Here is a 21,609-nt window from a genome sequence, read left to right as displayed (position 1 = left end):
CTTTAATCTCAGCACTTTGGGAGGTCGAGGTGGGAGGATCACTTGAGATCAGGAGTTCAAGACCAGCCGGGCCGACATGGTGAAACCCCATCACTACTAAAAATACAAAAATTAGCCATGTGTGGGGGCACGCACCTGTAATCCCAGCTACTTGGGAGGCTGGGCAGGAGAATCACTTGAACCCAGGAGGCAGAGGTTGCAGTGAGCCAAGATCACACCACTGCACTCCAGCCTGGGTGATAGAGCAGGACTCCATCTGAAAAAAAATAAAAAATAAAAAATAAAATAAATAAATAAATAAATAACATAGCCCCTCAACCCCACTCCCATCTCACTTGCCCTACCACCATCAATGATTTGGTCTCAATTCTTCCTGTACCCATACAAAGGGTTTCTGACTTTGTATACCCATTTTAGAGTTCCATGCCTCTGAGAACACACTACACCTCCTGTCCAACTTAAATATTTGCTTCTTACATTACACTCCAGTTTTGGTATCTGTTATACACTCAGACCCTGACTAAGGAATGGATCAGCCCAGAAGATGTCTAGGATGCTAATCTTTGTGGAGCGCCAAACGTTACAAGTGTGACCAAACCTTTCTGAAAAGGAAAGGAGACTGAGAAAATTGTAACTGCTCAAATTCCTCTTCTTACTCTACTAATAAAAGCCAATGCTTATATGTAGTCCAGTCTGTAGCAGCATTGTTAGAAGTGAATAAACTTTATTAACTACTTTAAATCTCACAACTTAATGATGTAGATATGATTATTATTCTCATTTTACAGATGAGGAAACTGAGGCAGAGAGAGGTTAAAAAGTAGCATGGCTAGGAAGTGCCATATCTCATATGATGAACACTAAAGTTACTATGGAAAATACTTCAAAAATCTCTTTAAGAAATGCCCGAAAACACTGCCCCACCAGGTTATATTTGAGAATTGTAACATGTTCATTTCATTTAGCTCCTCACTAAGGAGGATAAGCCCAGAGGGCAGCTGGGGTTTTTGCTTGGCTGAGGGTATGTACATTCTGTGGCCAGAACTGATTGTTCAGGGCAAGGAAGAGAGTAAGCCCAGCTGCCTGCTGCCAGACCCTTCTCTGTCCTTCCCCCAGGCAGCTCTCAATTTCTTCTCCAAATCAATGTGAACAAATGACCCAAGTATGCATGCTGGAAAGGGTAGCACTGTATTAGTCTGCTTGGGGTGTTAAATTATTAGCCTGCATGAAGAGCCTATATATCTTTGTCAGACGCTGCTCAGGTTGAATGTATTTTCATGAAATTAGGCCCTGAAATAATTCAAAAAAGGAAAGGAGAGATAGAACGGCAGAAAGTTCAGAGCACAAGTGATACAGGCACTAGCATTACGTTCTGATGATAGGATGGGACTTGTCTCTCTAAGCCACGAGAACTCCCACCAAGAGACTGTGGAATGGGCTTTGTTGGCTTGTTTTTGTCCTGTAGGAGAGAAGCTCGGCTGTTGTTGTACTGCCTTATGACACTGGGGTGTTTGCTGAAGTGGTGGAACCTTTTTCCTTCTCAGGAAAATCTAAGTTCTTCACATCAAGATTCTCAAAGAATTTTACATACTTGCAGCTGAACTAGGCCATCATTAGGCCAGAAACATAGAGATGGAGTTTTATGTTAGGAAGAGATTGCCATGCCTGCTTTAAGGAACTTGACTCAGGCCAACAGAGATATGTTACATAGAAAGTTTATCAGCAGGCTGGGCACAGTGGCTCATGCTTGTAATCCCAGCACTTTGGGAGGCTGAAGTGGGCGGATTGCTTGAGGTCAGCAGATTTTTATGGATGCACCATAAAGAATGTGTCATAATTACATTATCTTCCCTTCCTAATATCCACACTATCCCCGTGGACCCACTCTGCCAGCAACTACTGTTTCTTCAAATTTGTCTTGCTTTTTGCATAAAGAACTGTTTTCTTAAAGTCCTGTTTCTGTTTAGGAAACTCTCATGAATCCAGATGATGCTGAAATATAAACCCCAATGGTATGTATTTCCAAGCTTCCAACAAATATATTGCTCTGTATTCTCAACTAGCTTAACTTTGATCCCTAACTAAAAAATGTTTGCTGGTCCCATCAACATATGCATTTATGAGATCACCAGTAAGATAGTATGATTTCAGGGGGTCTAGGAAAGGTGGTAATCCCCATATATTTCTCTCATTCACTTGGATGTAGCCTGCTATTTCATTATTAGCATTTCTTTCATTTGCTTCAGATTTTGATCTTGTGAAGGGTGCTCCCTCCTAAGAGATAAGCATTTCAAACTTACACTTCAGTGTGAAGGACTTTTCTGAAGGCAAATAAAATAGGTCAATATTCACAGAATATGAAGGTACTTGAAGTAAAAGAAGAAGCTGTCACTACATACAGGATATTTCGTGTGTGTGTGTGTGTATGTGTGTGTTATCAGAGATCTGAAATACACAAACATGGTTATCATCTTACACAAAAATCCAAAGATGTTTCATTTCAGTAAATTGATTTATGTTAACTAAGGATCCAGGAGGCAGTCTATAATTCGTGTTGCACTTCTAGTTAAGTTTAGAGGGAGGAATATTTGGCTAGAGAACTGTGATCTGTTATCTGCATGGACCCAGAAATCAGACATCCAAATTTTCAAGAACCACACTACATTTCAAGCCTTCTGTCACATATTCACCCCAATACACTCATATCTGTAGAACTATATGTCCAGATTGTTGATCTAGACTATCTGAAAAATGCCAATCCTACTCTTAGGCCAACCCTTTTAGGTAGGTTATCTATTCAGAAAGACATACCGTTTTCAAAGTTTCGCCTATTGGTTCTGGAGTCAGAGATAAACTTTCTCTATGAGAATATGGTTCAACAGACCCATCATCTTTTCCTTTTTTGCATTATCTCCTAGAGAAGAATTCTATGAATTTTGCACCATGCTAGTTTCTTAAAATCCAATTCCTCTTTCCTTGATCTTTATTTAAGGTCACGATCCAGAAAACCTTAAGAATCATTTCAATCATCTGATCTCTTCTTCTTAATTCCTTGTTAATTTCACTCTACCTATAATTTACAGTGGGTATAACATTTCACATTCACAAATGTACATGTGCAGAAATGTGTTTTTGCAAAACTAAACTTAATGTAGCTTTACAACCTTATAGTATCTGTTTCCACAAGATAGCCAAAAACTTATACCAATTCAAAGATATTCACTCACTTCCAATTAAGAACTTTGTATCTTTGTGTGCCACCAGATCAATCTAGGAGTTTCTCTACTTTGCTATCCTTCTCCATGGAAATTAAATAAGTTTCCAGGTGGCTGAAATATTGTGACTTATTGTCCTGGGATAAGGTGAGGGCTATCTGGCCTTCCTGTTACATCATGTCCTCTTTGACCGTTGCTAAGATGTGGCTTGTAAAACTTGATCGTGCACATCCATTTCTGGCCCTGCTACATCTGCTGTGGTTATCTGAGACCCAAGCTCAGACCCCAGACAACACTTGACATCATGTTAGCCCAACAAGCAAAGCCAGTTAGCCTCTTCTGTGCTCTTCCTTGAGGGCTGACGAATTCTTGCTGGCCTTTTCCAGGCTACACTGAGGTGCTCACATTGATGCTCTGCCTTTCAAGTATCCATTTCAGCTTTGGTTGGACTTGGAGCACTTCTAAGAGGCCTGCAGTCTCCTAGACTATCCTCTGATAGGCCAGGTCTTCTATTCTAAGACCTGAGGTTTCTGACAGTGTTTACATAATCCATCCTGAACAACAGATTCATTCTAAGGTACCAAGCAGTTACTCCTGGCCCCTGATTCTTCCTTCCTACTCTCTGGATGCACCTTTGTCTCTTGGGGGTGGGAAGCTGCTCTGGGATCATTACTCAAGATATCCCCCCTCTACAAGTCATGCCATAAACATTCTACTATGAGCCCTCCATCGTTGTCAGGATTTGGAGTTTAATAAAACTTTTTTTTTTTTTTTTTTTTGTGAGACAGAGTCTCACTGTGTTGCCCAGGCTGGAATGCAGTGGCGCCATCTCACTGCAAGCTCTGCCTCCCGGGTTCACACCGTTCTCCTGCCTCAGCCTCCCGAGTAGCTGGGACTACAGGTGCCTGCCACCATGCCCAGCTAATTTTTTGTATTTTTGGTAGAGATGGAGTTTCACCATGTTAGCCAGGCTGGTCTCGATCTCCTGACCTCGTGATCTGCCCGCCTCGGCCTCCCAAAAACCTTTTTTCTGTAAGAAATTCCAGCTCATACTGTAGCAGGACTTGCACTTAAAGGCTCGTATTTCTGCTGTTTTCAGCAATGTCTGATTTGATGTTGGAAATTTAGTAATAATTTCTTTCTTTCTGGCAGTTTCTGGTCACCCCTGGGGACAGTACTTATGGAAGATAGTTTTGGTTTTCTTAGGGACTTCCAGTAAGCTGAAACTTCCCTCTTTTCCTTCATATTTTATTTAAAGCTTGTTTCCCTAAAAGTCATCACAAAATAAACCACTTTGTCATCTTTGTTTTTTTTTCTTTTTGTACAGGCATTGCTTGCTACATTTATTAACTTGTCAAGGTTACTTAATCTAAGGGTTGTGTCCCTGTGAAAGACAAAATGCACTTGGTAATTAAAGAGATTATTTTATTCAGTCAAACCATTCATTAATGAAGAGCAAGAACACCTGGGGTTTAGAAAGGCAGGTAAACAAGAGGGCCATGAAGAAGGATAGGTAGGGAGACTTAGAGGTTTGGAGAAGTGTGGAGGGCATTGTTATTGTGGAATATACCAGGCAGGGTGATTCTTGGTGGTTAGCCGTTTCCCAGAACACCAGTAAAGGATTAAAGTTCAACATCGTCAGTTCTCCTTTTTGTTCAAGAAGAATATTATTCTTTGTTCTGTAATCTGATGATTACTTAGAAGGTTAAAAAAAAAAAAAGCCAACAGAAAAAAACCCTTTACAAACTTTTACTAAAGCAGACAAGGTAAACACAAGCTCTTTTTAAAAATCCTGTAAATAAACCCATCAAACCTTAACTAACTTTGACCATGGTAAATAAATTTCCCCTTTGTTTTTTTGGAGAACTTTGTACATCTATTCAGGTTTTGTCTTGCACAACAACAGTCAGTCATTTCACCTTAGGACAAAACCATTCTTTTCAGCAGACAAGCTGAGCTCATGAATATACAACTCGCAACTTTCTGCAGCCACACATTCCTTATAGTACAACTTTACAAAGTGGTAAAAATCAGCATGTTCATTAACAGACCCAAGTATATAATCTCCAAGTAACAGAAAATAAGAGGCAAAATACAGATAAACTTAAGACTTTGCTTTGTTTCAGTACTCTGTCTTACTAGGAAATGATTTAGGTATTCAATAAATATCTATCAATTAACTAACTTTAGTGTAAATCTGAGGTTTTAAGTTGCCTAAAGATCTTGGAAATTATCTTCAAGCTGACATACTATAAAACATAATTACTATTGAAATAAAGTTTGTCATTATAATAATTTATTTGGTTAAACACAAATTTATACTTTCCATAATTTTAAACATTAATCTTAAACATTAGTAATACAAGCTTAATAAATCAGTAAACTTGTATACATTTACACAGAACATTCCCAAGTAGAAATAAAAATCTATGTATATATTACGCTTAACCCTGATAAATCAGAGAAGACATAGCTGTTTTTATTAAAACCAAAAATATTAAACTAGTCTTGTTTGCCAAAGCTTTATCTAAATTATGTGAACTTGAATTCCTAAATCATATCCAAGTTAGTTTCTGTAAAAATAATTTTTAAATCAAGACATTGAAAGTATTTGAGATTCAGTTTTCACTTATTTTTTATTTTTTAATTTTTTTCCTTTTTGTGGAGAACGGGGTCACACTATATTGCCCAGGCAGGTCTCCAACTCCTGGGCTCAAGCTATCCTCTCACCTCGGCCTCCCTAAGACCTGGGATTACAGGCGTGAGCCACCGCGCCCAGCTAGATTCAATTTTCTTAATTTCTGGAAATATTAGGAATATTCAATTTATATAAGTATTTACTTATCTCTGAAATAACAAGAATAGAGCACCATTAAGAGATTTTATAATCTAATGACTAATATCATCCTGTGGTAGAGAAATGTTACACATTCACACATGAGAGGTAAAGGCCTCTCTGAATTATAAATACATAAGCCTGCAGGCATAGAGAGAGCTTACAGTTTCAATTCTGAAATTTTAGCCATGGGTCAAGTATAAATACATAATTACAAAACTCATTGGTTCATATCAAAGAGCTGTTCTTTTCACAGCAGGTATGAATCCTCAATTTATTTGAGCTCAATATGGACAGGTAGGCAAACATAAGAGATTAACACACTAGATTGTCCGTCAGCTCTCACCCAAGAGAGACAAGACTTCTATAAAATCATTAATCTATTTACAGGGATCACCAAATGGTCAGACCACAAAATCAAAAGAAGCCACAATCCAGCCGGGCATGGTGCCTCATGCCTGTAATCCCAGCACTTTGGGAGCTCGAGGTGGGCAGATCGCCTGAGGTCAGGAGTTCGAGACCAGCGTGACCAACATGGTGAAACCTCATCTCTACTAAAAGTACAAAAATTAGCTGGGCATGGTGGCACATGCCTGTAATCCTAGGTACTTGGGAGGCTGAGGCAGGCGAATCACTTGAACTCGAGTGGCGGAGGTTTCAATGAGCTGAGACCTTGCCACTGCACTCTAGCGTGGGTGACAAAAGTGAAACTTCATCTCAAAAAAAAAAAAAAAAAAGAAAAAGAAAAAGAAAAGAAAAGAAGCCACAATTGGAAATCAAGTGAGTTCTTACATGCAATCAAAGTCAAGGGCCCACGATGCTGCCAATGGGAATGGGTCCCCAGAGCACAGGAGTTGGGAGTCCAGCATGAAGAGTCAGAACCACCCCTGGTCCTCAGAGCGCCCATCAGGAACAGAGCACAAAGGGCTCCAGCAAGCCTCCTTGCCTGGGTGGAACAAACAGAGATCTGAAAGCAAGATGTGATCCTAACCAAGTCATGTCACCAAAGCTGTGAAAGACAAATGCCCTGTAAAGTTAAGGGTATGATTTTATTCAGGCAGAACATTCATGAATGGGGAACATCTCAAAGAAGAGGGAGAAAGCCTGGAGTTTTGAAAACAAAGTCACGAGAAAGGATGGACTGGAAGTCTTATGGGATTCACAAGAGAAGGCATTCTTGCAATATGTGAGGGCAATGTGGCCCTTTGTGATGAGCCATTTCCCTGAACACAGAAGGTGGGGAGATTTCTTAACTGTTAAACTCTGAGGCTCAGACAAATCTCAAAATTTTCACCCCATCACCTTCTAGTAGGTCTCAACTGGTATAGAGGTTTACAGTTTGCAGTAGGTAAGGAGGCAGAGCTGTATAACTTGGAAAAGTTACTAAAGTGATTTTGATTATGCTGTCTTCCAAATCAAAATCACTCATCTATTTAATAAGTTCCTTAAGGTCAGCAATTATATAATCATATCACTTTGTAACATTGGAGCAGCTATTTAATTTCTCTCAGCATCCCTCTCCTACTCAGCAAAATTAGGAGGTTGTAGACAGGTACAAGAATGTTCATTGCATATTTATTTATAAAACCAAAAGACTGAAAACAACCTAAACATATGTGTATGGGAGAACGAATAAATAAAATAATTTATATTCATACAATAGGCTACTATGGCAGTTTAAATAATTTGATGCACACACATTATCACAAATAGATCTTAAATATAACATGTTAAGAAAGTAGAGAATGATTCCAGCAGTGCATCATGCATGGAACTTTAAACTCACAATACAGAAACGATACTATGTATAGTGAATGCATATATACTGAAACCATTTTAAAAAATGAATGAGAGGGGCTGGTCCAATCCCTACCACTAGCCACATGTGGCTATTGAGTGGTTGGAATACAGCCAATCTGAATTGAGATGTGCTATGAGAGTAAGTTACTAACAAAAGGTAAAAATAGCTCATTAACACTTTTTAAATGTTAACTGTCTGCAGAAATAATATTTTGGATATATTGGGTTATATAAAATAATTACTAAAATTAATTCCATTTGTTTCTTTTTACTTTAAAAAATGCAATTAACTTGTTATATTTGTTTTAAAACACCTTTATTGAAATAAGAATTAATATGCCAGACAATTCTCCCATTTACATTGTACCATTTAATGTTGCTGTTTTTATATGTTCATAGGGTTGTGTAATCATCGCTACAATAAATTTAGGACATTACATCACCACAAAAGAAGCCTTGTTCCCATTACCAGTCAGGCAATCGCCATTCTACTTTCTGTTCCTAAGGATGTACTTATAGCTTGGCATTTTATATAAATTATACAACAGGCAATCGTCTGTGACCGGCCCATTTCACTTAGAATAATGTTTTTCTTTTTTAAAAAATATGTAATGCTTCACAAATTTGTGTGTCATCTTTGCATAGGAGCCATGCTAATCTTCTCTGTATCATTCCAGTTTTGGTTAAACTTTTGATTTTAGAATAGTTCTAGGTTTACAGAAAAATTGCAGACAGTACAGGGAGTTCCCATATATCCATATTCAGTTTCCCCTGCTATTAACATCTTACATTAGTATGATGCATTTGTCACAATTCATGAACCAATTGTTTACGTTATTACTTATATTCCTATTTTAATGTTTACATAAACATTGTCAATATGTAATTGATACATCAATATGTATATTGATGGGATACCTAGTAGCATTTTGATACATATGATGTATAGTGATCAGATCAAGGTAATTAGCATATCCATCCTCTCAAACATTATCATTTCATTGTGCTTGGAATATTCAATATCTCCCTTTCAGCTGTCAAAAACTATATATTATTATTAACTATAGTTATACAGTGGTATAGAATACGAGAACTTATTCCTCCCATCTAGCTGTAATTTTGTCTTTAACAAATCTCTTCCTATCCTTCCCTTTCTCCCTACTCTTCCTAGCCTCTAGCATCCTCTGTTCTACTTTTTACTTCTATCAGATCAACTTTTTTTTTAGCTTCCACATATGAGTGAGAACATGCGGTGTTTAATTTTCTGTTCCTGTCTTATTTTAAATGTAGCTACTAGACATTTAAAATTACATATGTGCCTCCCATTATATTTCTGGTGGACAGTGCTGAACTAGAAGTTTACATCCCAAATATCCCAAATAGCACTTGCAGTGATATTTAAAGGGACTTTTAGTCATGTTAGTAAGGTTGAATGCATTAAAGAAAAATAGACTAGGAGCAAATATGACAAAAATGTTAACAGTTGTTAATTCTGAACTATGTTAATTCTCTACTATGATAGTAGAGATGATTGCTATAATATTTGTCATGTATTTTTTATTTCTCAAAAAAGAAAAAAGTCTCCAAAAACTTGCATATCTCCCACTCTTATATTTGACTAGATAAAATGAGCAGTGCACTGGAATTTATTAAAAACTAGCCATGTAGGCCTGGCGTGGTGGCTCATGCCTGTAATCCAGCACTTTGAGAGGCCAAGGCGGGTGGATCACTTGACCCCAGGAGTTTGAGATCAGCCTAGGCAACATGGTGAAACCCCATCTCTACCCCCCTCCAAAAAAAATTATCTTGGCATGGTGGCATGTCCCTGTAGTACCACCTACTTGGGAGTCAAAGGTGGGACGATTGCTTGAGCCCAGGAGGTCAAGGCTGTAGTGAGCTGTGACTGAGCCACTGCACTCCAGCCTGGGTGACAGAGTAAGACCCTGTCTCAAAAACCAAAACAAAAGCAAAAGCAAAAGACTAGCCATGTAGCCTTAGTCACCTAATTTTTCTGTGCCTCATTTTTCTTTTCTACAAAATGAGTAGTTGAAAGGAATATTCAAGATCTTGCCAGCTCTCAAAGAAACCTGATTTGTTCTTTATCATATCATTTTGGGGACCTGGCATAGTAAGTGGTATTAATTTATTGTAAAAAAAGCTTGTATTTATCAAAACAAATGTTTCTAGTAGTGGCGATGACATTGGCGTATGTTATTCTGTGTAATTAATCTGAAGATAGTTGTTTTAGGAATTTGGTATAATTTTGAATTAATCACCATGAAAATCCTGGGTTTGTTTTAATTTATTTTTCTGTTTCTAATAAAACATTTGCCTTTATCATGCATCAGGGAACTCAGTACAACAACAGACTTTTATGCAGAATTTGATGATCTATGTTGTTATGCTGTATAATGTAGATGATGTTAATAGTACTTGGGAGTAATTATATTTTGGCCCCTCAGAACACTGCAAAAGGCCTTCTGTTGACGTTCCATAAAGTATTACAGCATGAATAAACATTTAAAAATATGTTTTAAAACACATTTTTACTAAGAAATGAAGGATAAATAGTAAGTAATGTGGTCTATTACTGATTTTAAACTTTCAAAATGCAAATAGGTTCTCCTCATATGTAATATTTTTATTCAAAATACACCCTTCCCAAAGCTACTAGTCATAGCTACATACTTAAATGGGGGAGAGAAAAAGTGACTTTATCTTACTTCTGTTTTTTTTTCTGTGTATTTCCAAAATCATCATTTTTCTCATTTTATTTTTTATTTTCTATTTAATGAGTATTTGGTTTGGTTACACTGGGTGACTTCAAAGATATGCAAATATGAAAGCTAGACAAAAGTAGAAAACTTAGATGAAGTTCACCTAATAGTAATTTTTATCAAAATATATTCAAAGGAGACTTTATCTGGCAGGATAGGGAATCTATACTCTCTGGGCAGATTACACAGAAAATAAAGAATAATGTTTTGTTAGAGAGTTATAAAATAATTTATAGTTTTAACAGATTAAAAAATCAAATTCTAGGTTTTTTGCAAATATATTTAGCAGTGAAGAACACACAGAAATGTTTTTCTTATGGATAAACCCATCAAAATCAAGCCACCTTTGATAAAATTTTAACACATATTATTGCTTTCTTTCCAGACTCAAGTATTATAAAGCAAGGGAAATAAAATGATCCCTCCTTTCTGCAAACCTTCTACACCTTTCTGCAGCCGTTCATCGTTTGTATTTTTCTATCCTCTAGGTTTCACATTCTGGAACAGCCAGATCTTTAAGACAAGATTCTCTTTTTATTTTAATAAAAATGCATTCCATTTTGTACTTGGTCACCATATTTATATTTCTCTGTCACTATTGTTCTCAGTATAGCCTCAAAATTCATATTAGTGATAACTTTATCAAAGTCACTGTCAGTCCATTTGTGTTGCTATAAAGGAATACCTGAGGCTGGGAAATTTATAAAGAAAATGGTTTTATTTATTTGGCTCACAGTTCTGCAGGCTGTACAAGAAGCATGATGCCAGCATCTGCTTTGCTTCTTCTGGTGAGGTCCTCAGGCTGCTTCCATTCATAGCAAAAGGTGAAGGGGAGCTGGAGTGTGCAGAGATCACATGAAGAGAGAGGAGGCAAGAAAGATGGGGGAAGACACCATACTCTTTTCAATAACCAGCTCTAGCAGGAACCAATAGTAAGAACTCACTTATCCCTTTCACCTTGAGGGTGTTGATCTATTCATGAGGAATCTCCCCTCAAAACCCAAACACCTCCCACTAGGCTCCACCTCCAACATTGGGGATCAAATTTAAACATGAGGTTTGGAGGGTCAAATATGCAAACTATAAGGGTGGGGTGTGGTGGCTCACACCTGTAATCCCAGTACTTTGGGCGGTCGAGATGGGTGGATCACTCGAGCTCAGGTGTTCAAGACAAGCCTGAGCAACATAGTGAAACCCTGTCTCTACAAAAAAATACAAAAATTTGCCAGGCATGGTGGCACACTCCTGTAATCCCAGCTACTTGGGAGGCTGAGGTGGGAGGATCGCTTGAGCCTGAGAGGTGGAGGTTGCAGTGAGCTGAGATCGTGCCAGTGCACTCCAGCCTGGGCAACAGAGTGAGACCCTGTCTCGGGAGAAAAAAAAAAAAAAGCAAATTATAGCAGTAACTAACTTCTCTTTTACATAGGAAAGTGGGAGGTACTATGTTGGTGCAAAAGTAATTGCCATTAAAAGCCACAATTACTTTTGCACCAACCTAATAGATAAGTGAGACCTATCTGTCATATATAAGCATTTTAGTGGAGCAGCAAATCTCATGAATACATACAACTTTCTGCAGCTGCTCACTCACCTTCTATGCTTTTTTGCAGTAGAAAAACCAAACATGTTTATCAATATAACCCACAAGATATAGTGACACAGCATGTAAACATAGAGGCAAATGTATATATACTTTAAAGTATGCTTAATAATCTATGTTTCAAAGAATAGACATACTTAATTATCTGAATGTTATTTGTTACTTACTTAATATTAGTTCAAGGTTTTAAGTCATCTAGAGAACTTAGATATTGTATTCAACCTGATACACTAAAATGATTAGTGATGATATAAAAAGATTTTCACAATAATGTTTCAAATTAAATGAAAACAAATTAACATTTTCATAGTCTTAGGTATTTAGGAATAACTGTAATTTTTTCTTGATAAATAATCTATTAAATATTTATAAAGGTCTGATAGACTAGTTTCTTCATGAGACATTAAATCCTAATCTCATAAAAATAAAATGTACTCTTGTATTCTATGCTGATAAAAATTTGGGAATGGATACACAGCTGCATTTGTTTGCTTTCTTAAACCCAAATTATTAAACCAAGGATTGTTTAACCTTAATTGTGTAAACTTGTATTCTTATACACAATCTTTTTCAGTTGGTTTTTATGAGAAGAATTTTTTTTCTTAAAAGGCTACCACTTTGAACAATTTTCAAAGTTTAGCTTTCTTATTTTCTGTGAAGTTTGGAAAACATTGTCTCTACAGATCAATAAGAATAGTTCCTTAAATTTAAGGTACATCATAATCTAACTTATTAAATATTTTAGAAGTAGAAAAATATTTAATTCTCAATAATAGGAGTTAGATGTCTTTCTGAATTATAGACATACCTACATAGAGCTTACAGTTGTAACCAAACCTAAAAACAAAAATTCACTGTCCAGATCGCAAAGAGTTGCTCTCTTCCATGGTGGGCACAAAATTCTTTTAGTTTTTTAGGGACAGGGTCTTGCTCTGTCACCCAGGTTGGAATACAGTGGTGCAATCACAACTCATTGCAGCCTTGACCTCCCTGGTTCAAGCAATCCTCTCACCTCAGCCTCTTAAGTAGCTGGTAGGACACTACCATGCCAAGCTAAGTTTTGTGTTTGTTTTTGTTGTTTGTTTTCTTTTTGTAGAGATAAGGTCTTGCTATGTTGCCCAGGCTGGTCTCAAACTCCTGGGCTCAAGTGATCCTCCTACCTTGGCCTCTCAAAGTGCTGGGATTACAAGCAGAAGCCACTGAGCTTGGCACACAATTCTTAATTCATTTGAGCTCATAAATAGGCAAACAGGCAGAGGACCAACAGGTTGGATTTTTATGTAGTTTCTCTTTTCTTTTTTTTTCTTTTTCGATGGGGGTCTCCCTTTGTTGCCCAGGCTGGTCTCGAACTTCTGGGCTCAGGCAAGCCTCCCACTTTGGCCTTCCAAAGTCCTGGGATTACAGGCATGAGCCACCACACCTGGCCTTATGTTGTTCCTCATCTAACAGAGAAGAGATCTACATCATTGATCCAACAGAAATCACCAAATGGCCAAACCATAAAACCAAATTCCCAATCATTACTGCCATCTAATAGTGAATAATTTATTACCGTGGGTGATCAAGAAAAAAACAAAATCACAGAATTAATAGAAAGTGAAGGGAAGGCCTAGAAAGACAGCAAATTTAAACCTCTTTGACCACCTGGAAGGAGCCAAATGAAACCAAACCAAACCAGTTATTGGGCTTAAACAGGTCACTGCTCAAGCCAAGCATTTTATTTGGCTCAAGTGAGTTCCCTTCATAATCTTGGTGAAACAAAATTGGTGTATTTCTTAGCCAATTGACTTTTTAAAAACTTTTTATTGTGGAATATTTCAAACATATATTAACTAGAAAGGACAGTATAATAAAATCCATGAGCCCATCACTGAGCTTTAGTAACTGTCATTCATGCCAGTTTTCCTTCATCTAAACCCACATCCACCTTCTCCTTCCCTCTGGATTATTTTGAAGCAGGTCTCACACATAATACTTCAATTTTCCTTTTATACCTCAGTGTGAATCTACAAAAAGAACTCTTAAAAACACCATGACTGAATCCCACATCTGCCCCAATAATTTACCATAATCCCTTCATACAATTATCCAGACAGACTTCAAATGTCATGAATTGGCCTATAACTATAGTTTATGGGTTATTTGAATCAGAATTTAAACAAGTTCTACCTATTGCGTTTGGTTGATTAATCTCTTAAGTCTCATTGAATCTGTAAATTCACCTTGTATTTTGTTTTTAAAAATCTTACCTTTTATTTGTTGAAGAAACTGGGTCATTGATTCCTTAAAATGTCTCATATTGTGGATTTTGCTGATTGTATCACCAGACTTGTGTTTAATATAGTTCTCAGTCCCCTGTATTTTCCATAAACTAGTTGTTATATCCAGATATTTAATTAGATTCAGTTTTGATTTATTGGCAAGAATTCTTCATAAGGGGAGTCGTGTACTTTTGTTGAGCGGATGTACTATCTGTCTCTTTTTTTGTGATGCTAAAATTGATCGATGGGTTCGGGTGTTGTCAGCCTGAATCTTTTATTATCAAGCTCCCATTAAGCTCTTTAATGATTTTAGGCTGATCATCAATGACCAGACCAATCATTTCATTAGGAATTCCAAAGTGGTGATATTCTATCATACCTTTATGATTGACTAGCTGGAATGCTTCTATTAAAAAATGGTTTAAAAAAAACAAACAAGATGAAATAATCTAAGTGTGCTTTAAGAGAATAAATCTGAATTGATAGGAAGAATGAGTAGGAAGGTGAGACACTGGGCATAAAGATATAATTCAGGATTCCTACAAACCATGTCTGTGAGGGAATTAATGACCTGAACGAGGTAATAATGAGCAGGAGAAACTGGCAGAAAATGGGGCTCCAGAACTGGAGCAGGCAATGATATGCCTGACCCATCAGAAGGAGATCATAGAACCTGGTATCTGTGAAAATGTGGATGCCACTAACAGTAACAGTGAGGACTAGTGGTTTGGAGAAGGTGAGAGACGATGGATATTATTTTGTCTGTTGTCATCTCTTTGTTAAAGGAGGCATTCTCTCCCTGCTGCATTTTCTATTGCTTTGGAGAGCCTGATTTTTAAGAGCTTTACAGTGATTTCTGTCAATTCCCTCAGGGACCTCCTTCATGATCTAATGTTTCTCACCATCTGGAAGTGGAAAGATTTTCCCAACATCTAACCAGAATTTTTATCCCCTACTTTTGCCTCTCTGAGCTGCAAACACAATCATTTCAAGGGTTTATGGCTAGGCATTTCCATTTTTTTAAGTTTGAGGAACCGCCGTGATGACTCAGCTAATTTGGAATTCAGAAGGTTGCCTCTGAGGATCTTTTAAGTACATAAACAAAGGCATTTTATTCCATTCCATTGCCCCTACTTAACCTTTTTTTCTACCCCTCTAAAAGATTCTTCTCCCTCCTGTGCTCTTCAATTACAGAGCTGTCACTTCCAAGCCTGGCCTCCTGCTTAAGTAACCTATGTGGACAGTATTTAGTTCTGTGGGTCTTTGCCCATAAATCACTCTCCTACTTTCTAATCATTTATGTTACTGTTCTTCCAACTCCTTTGAGTTGATCCATATTATTCTGGCATCAATGTGCCCAGGCTTGTATTCAGGATTCCAGACCAAACTTACCAAAGACACCTAAAAAGAGATTTTTCTCTTTTTTTCTCTATTTGGTCACCATGCCATTGCCTTTTTTTTTTTTTTTTTTTTTTTTTTTTTGCATTGCCTGCCAATCCATTAATTCCTCAATGTTTATCAATGTTCTCCCCTGGGACTAACAAGTCATATTTAACTTAAGATCATAGCATCGAGAAATGAAATACTTTACTTCTGCTTTATTCTGGTTGTGCTATTGCTCTGTTGAGCCATTAAGTTCAGAGAAATTTCATTCCTGTTGTATCACAATGTAAATAGTAGACCTCTTCCTTAAATACTTTATAGAAATTGATTTTTTAAAGTGGAACTTTTCAAAACACACTAGAGCTGGATACATAAAACAATCTTGATGTAGAGACTTTCTTGAAAAGTAAACAAACACTTTTAAATGAACAATTCCCTAACCTGTCAAATTTTCATGCATTGCATTTTTTTAATGTGATGGGTGTCTGGGGGACACTTCTGCTTTCATTTCTAATGTATGCAAAGAAAATGAAAACCCAGAGACAGAGCAGTGTACCAAGTTATGCCAACAAGTGGAATTTTTAAGAATAAAGCACAGAGCGTTGGATGGGTTCGTTACTTACTTTCCATGGGCTGTGGCTGCTTCTGAGAAAAGTATTAGTCGCATGGTGGATGTGGTTAATGTGTTTTTATTTTTGGAGTGGGTACCCGGTCCTCTGTACCTCACCACCAGCTGAGAAAGCCAGTCACTGAGAAAGAAGGTTTTATATTTGGAGCTTGTAATGGGTGCCAAAGTGGTTGGGGCCTAACATCATGTGTTTCATGACTCTTCAAACCTTGGAGAAGCAATATGTGTCTCATAATATCTATCTTTGGGGAGTCTGTAAAATAGACCAAGTGACCTTTGAATAAAGGCAGTGAATCCCTTCTATCTCAGGCTGTCTAAAAGAAGACAGACCATTCACAGCAGTTTCAGATACAGCCCAGCCCAAGGGACATGAAATGCAGGAGTTAGCCCCACCTGGCCTCTTGGATAAAGATGGGACTCCGTGTTCTCTAGTTCCTGTGTGGGACAGGCAAACATGTTAGAACACGTCAGATCATGGAATAGAAACTGAGTCAAGTTTTCTGCATCCTAGGACTTGTGAAACCACCACAGAGCATCAGGGCTGATTTGAAGGCCAACATGCTATTCAGTGCACTGGGTGTTGAAAACCCGTAGCCTTGCTGATGTGTGGTTGAGCCCATTGTAACTGGTATGTTGTTAATATTTTAGATATCACCACTGAAAAATCATTCTTTGCAAAGCTCAAAAGGGATGCATTCTTGAAGTTAAAGTAATTCCTGAACTCTTCAGTCTGCTCATTGAAAAAGATATTTGAGTATGATTGAATTAGATCTCAGAATTTCCACCTGATAGATTTATATTTAGGTCTCAATTTAGCTAAGCTCTCCAGGTTTAAAGAGTGACCCAGTTAATGAAAAGTAGTTATTTGGTTGATTGAGGGTTCATTTTCCTGCCTGCTATGTGTTAGTGAATTGCAAATATAAAGGGCAAGGTTATCTTTTGAAATGTGTGCTGGGTGGCTGATTTTTTTTTCTTACTAAATCCAGGGTCTAAACAAGGTCATATCTTGGATAAAGAGCTCCAACAAGTCCCAAGAGTGATACTTCCCACTCCCCTTTCACCCCCTATTTATAACCCAGTGAATTCTGGTTAAAATGAACATCCCAGGAAGCTGATAAGGAAAAAATAAATTCCGAGCAGTGTATGTGGAAGAAAAGGTATTGTGTCATGAACAAGCAGCAACAGATAGTCTTAGCTCCATCTTGTAGCTGGGGACCAGAGAGGTAGGGGAAATGCAGGGTACGCAGTGGAGCCACGCCTCCCATCTATGGCTGTGCATGTCACTTCACATCTCCACCAATTGTACTACAGATGCCAGGGTCATTTCCCAGATTTGCCATTGAAAACCCATCCCCAAAGTGTAGCTAAACACCTGTTCTATGGGTAAGAAACCTCTAATAGCCCCAAGTTTCCCTCTCTTGAAATACATTTTCCAACTCAATCACTAACTGATAATTCTTGATTTTATCTCCTATCCCACCTGTTTTGTCTAATATAACATGCTCTAGAAGGCCAAATCTGAAACTCTCACAGAATCCTCTCTTCCTTTATTCTCAAAAGCCTAAATGAGTTGAAGAAACAAGATGATCATATGCATAATTCAGATTACACTCTTGCGGTGAGGCTGGGGATGGTGATACAGGATGCATTGCACAATCCTTAAAAAAAGATTGGATTCGTGATGCAAGTGCTCACTTTGCTTTTCAGAGTGCACCTGGATGAAAAGCTCTGTGGTGGAGATGGAAGGTCATCCAGGACTTGTCATGACCTGCTTAGCAAAAGAGTTTCAAAGTATAGTCTGTCCTCAGCAGGTACCTGTGAATAAGGTCCCTTTGAGTCTGAAATGCCAGAAATTTGTCAAAGCTTGTGACTCATCAGTAACAAACTGTAGAGACAATTAGCTAAATTCATCTAATTTGTTGAAATTCACAGTTAGGATTTTAATTTGCAAGTCGAGTGGCTACAGCTGTTTGCCTTTCAATGTATGTTAAGCCTTTAGGATATCTTCTCTGTAATAATTTTAACAGCATTGAGTTGAAGCACAATCCCCACAACTTCATTGGGCCTAAGTATTCTATGCTCAAAACAGTATTAGTAAAATAATAAAAGATCCAGGCCATCAAAAGGACCATCTAGACAACTAGAGATAGTTTGACTTGATCCAAAATGATCATCTCAGGTCATGTTGTATTAGAATATGGACACTTGGTGAGGTTGCCAGTAAGTGATGCTGTTGCATTAGGACACAAGTTGTCCAGGTCATAAAGTGATGAATTCTCCAAGGTTCAGCCTATGAAATATGCTAAGAAGCATCCTTTTTTTGGAAAACACACACTTTTAGTGCTTGTTTGCCTTTCTCATTAATGTCTATGGAAGTTACATGAAGCAAGCAAATAATCACTGTTTAAGAAAAGAGCCAAAGCAAATTGCTATCTTCTTATTTCATTACATATAAGAGGGCAATCCTCTGTGTTAAAGGAAATGAAGTTGTGATTACAGTCACATTTTGAACAACTTTCAAAACTTTGCTTGGAAGGAATCCTTGAGGTTTTCCTCTCTTTGCAAATTTTTATTAAGAGTTAAGGTTTTCATAGCAGTAACCACAAAAGCATAAGAAAACTTGATTAGTGTTTGTGTATCATCTACCTATATTCTTTATTTGTGACAAGGTGTTTTTGCATTTGTTTTTTGTTTGTGTTTGAGTGTGTAGATGTATATGCGTACAATGATATAGGTATAAAAATATCCAGATCACTGTGACAAGAAATTCCCATCCATTGGGAACACATGGATGTGTGTTTCCCATTCATCTCCATGTGTTGTATATGCATGTAAATCAATCTGGCCACAAAAACCATCAGGTTTTTAAAAACTAGATACTGGTTGTACCAAGAGTTAGAAATAGATGAGCACTCTAGGTTTTTCCATAACAAACTTGTGATCAGGTAATCTGTAAAGTTAAAACAAGTGTCAGATGAAATTCTGACATAATAGACTATCATTTATTAGTAAGCAAGTACGTAATTCATAGAACTGTGTAATAAATAGGGTGACTGTCTCCCTTTGCCTAGAACTGTCCCAGTTTTGGCACTAAAATCCCAAGTCCAAGAAACACCCAAGTCTTGAGCAAACCAGGGTCTTTCGTTATTCTATATACAATCTTTTCTTTGTTCCCTAACCACTCTTCAGGGCACAGATTAGAGGACTGGCACCAGATTACAGCATTAGACTGCTGAAGAATTGACCACTCTGAATGAATGCTTTATATGAGGCCTATGAGAAAATTCTGAAGGAAGATGTTTTCAAGCTTATAGTTGGCATGTTGTGGACACAGCCCTCTGAACTACCAGCTGGACACAGACACACTTAGGACTGGAGCCTCAGGTGCCATTATTAAGGGTAAATTTGAAAAATCTGCTAGACTCCTTTTCATGCAAGAATGGAGTATCTCTAAAATATTTCAGCTTATCCACAAATCTTGAAAACCACCCATTTCATGGTGGAGAACTCATTTTGGCACCTATTATATAATTAGTATTGATTGGCCATTACTTTAACCGAAGAAAGTCCCTCTCTAATACTCACTGTTCTATATTTTTAATGTAAAATTTTGTTCTCAATAGCTTTTGGGGTACAAGTGGTTTTTGGTTGCATGGATAAATTGTATAGTGGTGAAGTCTGAGATTTTACTGCACCTGTCGCCTGAGTAGTGCATATTGTACTCAATACACAGATTTTATCCCTCATTCCCCTCCTACCCTCTCCCTTCTTGAGTCTCCCAAGTACTCACTTACAATAATGGGTGAGGTAACTCAGGAATGAAAAACCCAATACCATATGTTCTCACTTATAAGTGGGAGATAAGCTATGGTTAGGCAAAGGCATACAGAGTGGCTTAATGGATTGCAAAAGACATTATTGCTGCAAAAGACATTATTTCATTCTTTCTGATGGCTAAGTGGTATTCCATGATGTATATATACCACATTTTCTTTACTCATTGGCTGTTGGGCACTTGGTTGTTTTCATACCTTTACAATTGTGAATTATACTGTGATAAACATACAGGTGTCATTTCTCTATTTTGAAAAGCCTCTACTGTTGATCGCCAGGATAGTTAGTTGTAGCAGCCTCAGGTTTTCTGATTACACACCTGCTCATCACCACTAGAGTGTGGAGTAAAACTAACCCTATGCATTTATATAACACTGTGTATGATCAAATATTTTAGAGCTGAAATACCACATGCTTCAAAAATAAGGAAATCCATAGACTGAGAAACTTGGGACAATATACTCTCTAAGGACAGAAAATCGGAACTATTTGCTAACAAATTTTTCACAATGTCCAGACTGTCTTATAACAATATCAAACTTCAACAGAAAGGAGGTCAAGTCAGTTTCTCTAGAAATAACAAGATTAAAGTAAACTCATGACATTCTAGTGAAATGTTGATCTACCAGAGTTAAGGTTTTGGGGAATGGGGCTTTGGAGAATGGGGCTTGAATTCTAGTTTTCCTTCTACCTCTTAGCAAGCTCTATAATTTCAATAAGTCATTTCACCTTTTTTGAATTTTTGTCTCCTTTGTTGTAAAGAGTGGCTGATCTTCAAAGTCCCTTCTAGCTCTTTTATTTTTTATTATTATTGTTATTATTATTGTTATTATTATTATTGAGACAGTCTTGCTCTGTTACCCAGGCTGGAGTGTAGTGGCACGGTCTTGGCTCACTGCAACCTCCACCTCCCAGGTTCAAGCAATTCTCCTGCCTCAGCCTACCGAGTAGCTGGGACTACAGGTATGCACCAGCATGCCCAGCTAATTTTTTTTTATTTTTAGTAGAGACAGGGTTTCACCATGTTGTCCAGGTTGGTCTTGAACTCCTGACCTCAGGTGATCCACCTGCCTTGGCCTCCCAAAGTGCTGGGATTACAAGCATGAGCCACCATGCTCAGCCTTCTAGCTCTTTAAAGTGTCCAAAATGTATATTATAATTCCAGGTATACCAATTTTTTACTTTAAGTTTGAGAGAGATAATTAGCTTTTCCTGTGTTTTGCCAGCATTAAGTAGAAATTTGGCGAATTTTTACACTGCTAGTTCTTCAACCAT

The 21,609-nt window shown here is 37.6% G+C and overlaps 1 non-coding gene across 1 annotated transcript; it reads right to left on the bottom strand.

The window, feature by feature from the left end:
* Nucleotides 1-8,451: 8,451 nt before the first annotated feature.
* LOC115935639 (U6 spliceosomal RNA) lies at nucleotides 8,452-8,557 on the bottom strand. Its single transcript, XR_004071265.1, has one exon. It is a non-coding gene; the product is annotated as a U6 spliceosomal RNA (small nuclear RNA).
* Between the last annotated feature and the right edge of the window lie 13,052 nt (nucleotides 8,558-21,609).

Source organism: Gorilla gorilla, chromosome 7 (genome assembly GCF_029281585.2).
Source record: "Gorilla gorilla gorilla isolate KB3781 chromosome 7, NHGRI_mGorGor1-v2.1_pri, whole genome shotgun sequence".
Lineage (NCBI taxonomy): Eukaryota > Metazoa > Chordata > Mammalia > Primates > Hominidae > Gorilla > Gorilla gorilla.
Note: the sequence above shows the minus strand (reverse complement) of the source record. Positions and strands in the feature narration are given on the sequence as shown.